The sequence below is a fragment of the Orycteropus afer genome, unplaced genomic scaffold (genome assembly GCF_000298275.1).
Source record: "Orycteropus afer afer isolate SDZICR_OR568_19922 unplaced genomic scaffold, OryAfe1.0 scaffold00052, whole genome shotgun sequence".
Classification (NCBI taxonomy): domain Eukaryota; kingdom Metazoa; phylum Chordata; class Mammalia; order Tubulidentata; family Orycteropodidae; genus Orycteropus; species Orycteropus afer.
In genome coordinates, this window is record NW_006921639.1 from 14,180,394 (window position 1) to 14,186,034 (window position 5,641).

The following is a 5,641-nucleotide window of genomic DNA, read 5'->3' on the forward strand; positions in this document are numbered from 1 at the left end:
GCTGTGACCAGCAGTGACTACAACCTTGCCCTTTGTCAGCTCCATTATACACCTGGGAATTCAGATCATACACATAAAGTTATAGGATCACTGTCTGCCAACCCTATACATGTTCTTGGGTACACTCCCCACTTGATAGACATACCTAATAGTTCAGCCTGTCCACCCACCTATCCACCCATATACCCGTGTTTGCCTTCACTGACCATGTCGTGTTATATGTGTATGTGCTTATTTTTGAAAATAATTTTGTATGTCTGGAGCTTCAGAATTTTAAAATGTCAAAATGTATGATAAAACAAAATATATGTCTATGGTGTCTTTCAAATACAAAAGGCAGAGGCAAAACCAGCCTGGGAACTCACAGCAAGCTCCACGGTTGCTGTTTCAGTTATCTGCCATTGAGTTGGATCCTGATCCATGGTGACCCTGTGCACAACAGAACAAAATGCTGTCGAGTCCTGCATCATCTGCATGACCAGTTGCGGATCAGATCATTGTGACTCGTACGGTTTTCACTGACTGATTTTTGGAAGTAGATTGTCAGGCCTTTCTTCCTAGTCTTAGTCTGAAAGTTCTGCTGAATCCTGTTCAGCATCATAGCAGAAAGCAAGCCTCCCCTGAGGGATGGCTCACGAGGGGCATCAGTTCAGAAACAAACGTGGGCCTTCCTCATGGAAGGCTAGAATTCTACCAGTGAACCATCAATGCTGTCAGAACTCCATAGTAAGGGGATATGTGTGCTGATGATGTTTAAAGGATGAAAATGGAAGCGACTACATTGTTCTAAGACACAGAAATAGAAAGAATGATCAAAGCAGGACGTCACGTTTTGTCAAATCTGTGGGCCAAATCTGGCCAACTGTATGATTTTGTATGGTCCATGGGGGGTAAAAATATGGTTACATTATATTACCTATATAATATCCCACTGGTTCACAAACCAAAAATACTTAGTATCTATCTCTTAAAGAAAAAAAAAAAAAAATTGCTGATATCCAAACATTTGAAAAGGAGCCCTGGGGGCACAATGGTCAAGCACTTGGCTGCTAACCTGAAAGTCGACAGTTCAAACCCACCAGCCACTGGGCAGGAGGAAGATGTGGCAGTCTGCTTCCCTAAAGATTACAGCCTTGGAAATCCTATGGAGCAGTTCTCTGTTCTACTATAGGTCAGAATCAACTCGATGGTACAAAACAGTAGTAAGAAATTTAAATGGATGTTTGCTGATAATTCTTCGTATAGCTTTCTGATGAAAGAAAAATATCCTTAGTCATAAAACTTTGTATGTCTTCAAGGGAGTAAATTTATGTCCCCACAAAATATAACTAAAACTCCCTTAAATTAAAGAAGTAATGTATTTATTTGCTTGAATCTGAAAAGTCCAGAGTCGTATCTTCAGGCACATCAAGATCCAGGTGCTCCAATGACATTATAAAATACCTTTTTGTGTGTCCCTCAGTTCTCCTTTCTTCTGAATTAGATTCATTCTCAGGGGGCTATAACCCTGTGATGGAAAGGATGGCCAACAACAGACCTAGGCTTACAACTGAGTGATAATGCAACATCCCATTCCCAATCATTTCAGGAAAAATTAGAGGATATATATTCCTTATCCTATCTTGGGTCAAGTGCTCACACTTAGGTTAAGAGGTTGATATTACACCTCTTTGAAAGCATGGCCCAAAAGTGTATGAGGGGTGTTTCCTTAGAGGGAAAATCATACGACTGTTGCCACAGATGAAAGAATAAATACAGAATAAGCATAAACCCTCAGATGTCCCATATAAATACTGTCACAAACATTGTTTTTGTTTGTTCAACAGCTATTTCAACTCTACTCCCACTGCTGCCTTCAGATCCTAGGACTGATGATAAACTGAATCTCCTCCACTCTTGGGTATTAAGATTACATATAGCTTTGAATTCTCATTTCTCATCTCCTTGTGTCTCAATGACCTTTTCTGTTTCTTTTCTCAATCAGACTTTTGAAAATTTGTCTACTTAGAGATCTCTTCTTCTATCCATATTAGAAATTTTACGCTCATGGCATGAGCATAAAACCAACAATTAACTGCCATTTGGAACATCTACAAGACAAATAAACCTTTTCATTACCATATTTCCCACACAATTAAAATGCCTTAGGAAGAGAATCTGCCTCTTTACAATTTTACCAAAGCCCAGTTCCAACTAGGAATAGAAATAGGTAAAGGAAAGGAGGTGGTAAGGAAGAAAGCACACTGCCACATCTATTGTAAAAAGCTGGCTGAAGACACAGTTTCACAAATGTAGATAATAAAGTGGAGTTTCCAGCCTTAGTGATAGTTATCAATGTGCCATTCAGTTAATGCAAAGAATTTAAGACACTTAGGGACTCAAGCATGGGCAAAACTTTCAGTTCCTGACACCCTGCTTAAAACAGGAAGTCTACCTATTATGGGTTGAATTCTGTCCCCCAAAATATTTGTCAACTTGGCTGGGCTATGATTCCTGGTAATGTGTGACTGTCCTCAATTTTTCGACCTGATGTAATTATACTCCATTCTGTGCTGTGTTGCAAATCCTAGCCTCTATATTTAATGAGGTAGATCAGGATGGGGTTTATCTTGAATCATTGCCTTATAGGAGGATGTGACTGAAGTCATACCCTTACTCAAGTCCCACCCTTGCTTGAGTCATACCTTTTATCTTACAAGAGATAAAAGGAGAGAGAAGCAAGTGGCGAGGGTAGAGACCTCACTACTACCAAGAAAGAAAAGCCAGGAGCAGAGTGTGTTCTATGGCCCTGGGGTCCCTGCATTGAGAACCTTCTAGACCCAGGGGAGGATTGATGCCAACACACATGGAGATCTCCAAAGAATGCTGGTCCCACAGATGTTGAAAGGAGACAAGGACTTTCCCCTAGAGCCAGAGCCCTGAATTTAGACTTCTAGCCTCCTAAAACATGAGAAAATAAATTTGTTACAGGCATCTATATGTGGTAATTCTATCATAGCAGTGCTAGATAACAAAGACACTTGTGATGGTTATGTTTGTATGTCAACTTGGCTAGGCCTGGTTGAGTGGCTGGGCAGCTGGTTGTAGTATTCCCCATGATAAGACTGGTAATCAACTCCATGGTGGAATCTACTATGAGCAGCTGAGTAGCTGCCTTTGGGTATGTGGTCGTCTTCATGTATATAAGGAGAAGCTTTGAGAATGATCTCTAGCCTATGGCAAGGTGGGACCCTGCATATAGCCGTGTCCTTGTTGAGCAGCCCGCTATACTCTGCTGACCTTGGGACTTACAGTGGACTTAAGTTAATGATCTGCCGTGTGGTTTGGTAACATTGGGACTGTGCCTTTTTACTTGTCAACCTTGGGGCTTCTCAGCCTCAGCAGCCAACAGCTTTCTGAGTTAAGAAATGCCTCTAGCTCCAGTGGGCCGGGAGCAGGAGGCAGGGCTGGACCCCAAGATTGAGGGGCTTTCACCCAGCCCCTAGAGCCTGGCACTTTGAACTTGGACTTAAAGCCTCCAAATTTTAAGAATAAACTCTTATTTGTTAAGGCCACCCCATTTGTAGTATATTTCTCATCAGAGTGGTGCTAGGTAACCAGAACAACACTCCCTCCCTAAAGAATAAATTTTATGGGGTAAAAATTATAATGCATTCAGATAAAAATTACTCAAAAATTCTTCTACATCAAATTCTGGAGACAGATGTAGGAATTTCAGAAGACTTTCCCTCACTGAAGTGAGTCAGACTAATATTGTGGATTCCAACCATAGGCAACGAACTCCAAAGTCTGTCAGTAGTTCTCTTTCTAGGCCTTGACAAAGGAGTTTTGGTCTCAAAACAACCCTAAGCCCTGTTCCACATCATACATGTCCATGAGCATCTCTCATTTGTATATGCTTATTTAGAGATGGACCATTCCTGGCATTGGGGCCACTTCCCTATGATGAGTACATCTAGATACTCCCAAGGGCAATTTTCTAAGCAGAAGTTAGTACTCCAATTCCAGCTGTAATGGCCTCAATATAGCGGTTCCCTTACAATTGGAAAGCACTTTCCCAAATAGTCAAGGTCCTGTTGTTAGCCACTCAAAACAACTATCCTTCAAAAACAAGCACCAAGGGACAAATCACAGTGCAAATTTCAGAACTCCCAACTCCATCCCCTCTAACTCATCACTATGCACATCCTAACAGTGATGATTTGCCACATCTTGCCCCATCACACAGGATAACCAGGAAGGAAATTGGGTAGGGTAAAGTAGTTAAGAGCATGGTCTCTGCAGTCAGACTGCCTGAGTTTGAATCCTGGCTCTGCTAATCATTGGCTGCACAACCTCTACTCCTCATTTTCTCTGTTTGGAAACTGGGGATGATAATACTAATAGTTCTGCATATTCATTGAGTTAGTATTTATAGATGTAAGACAATGCCTGACACCCAGAAATGCTGTATATGCTGTCAAAATAATAGTCCATCAAATGCTAAGTCTTCTTTAGCTTTATCTGTTCACTTCCTAAGACATCACATGTGCATTCTCAACATGAGAAAACAGAAACTTCCTAATGATAGGCCAAGGAGAAATTGAGCAAAAGGGAAACTTGGAAAAGACTAATCAAATGACCACTACATAGCTCATCTCAGAAAAGTCTGCATCCAAGCATTGGATGAAGCCATAAAGATAGCATCTGAAACCTCAGCTTCCACTTACAGAAATGAAGACAAAACCACAGAGGAAGAAACAAAAGGCTCCAACCAGAGAATTAACAAGGCTTCTGTCCATTAACAAAACAAAACAAAGAATCAGACAAAAGTCCCTGGTTGTGGAACTGAGATGCTTCTGGAGGAAGGTAGTTGACTATTTATCAGATGTGTCATTTGGTGAAATAATTGCTGAAAATAATGGTGCAATAGCAGACTGCTCAGAGAACTATTTATCCACGTCTGTTCCATCTTTCAACTTCCAAGTACCCACTGCCTCACGGATCACATCAAAATGACACCACTGTCATTAACGACAGTGGTCTAATGGAACGCACAGAAATCAAGTGATTTCTCAAGATAGGCAAAAAAAAAAAAACACTCTCCTGAAGCAGTGATGGTCTGTGCACATTCTTATCCTCTGCTTAATTTACAGGTGAGGGAAATGGAACTGGCTTGTAGATTTATTCGCCTTCAGGAGAGACCAGAATCTGAGGTGAGCAGGGTAGTGGTGACCCAATTTTTGAGATATCAGAAAAAGCATGGACTCAATTACGAATAAGAGGGAAAGAGATTTCCAATGTCTTTTATCCTCATTGCATTTTAGTAATCTACTTGTAACACCACACCTTTATCAGACCATCTCCTTCCACTTTTGTCATTCACTACAGGAGACTGATGCGTAGACGTCACAACACCCGGAGTTCCTTACCCTCAGACAAGGCTCCCCATCAATCATATTCATCGTGGCATCATTTCTACACTGCCTGCATGGCTAATTTGTTTAAACAAGTCAACTGCACTCTCTTAAGACTCCTCAGTTTTATCTGTTTCTTGACCTTTTGCTTATGTCCTTCAAATTTCATGTTTCCTGGATCCACACACCCTTCCTTCCCTTCTGTGTTGGATAGGGTTCTCTAGAGAAACACAAAAACCAGCAAA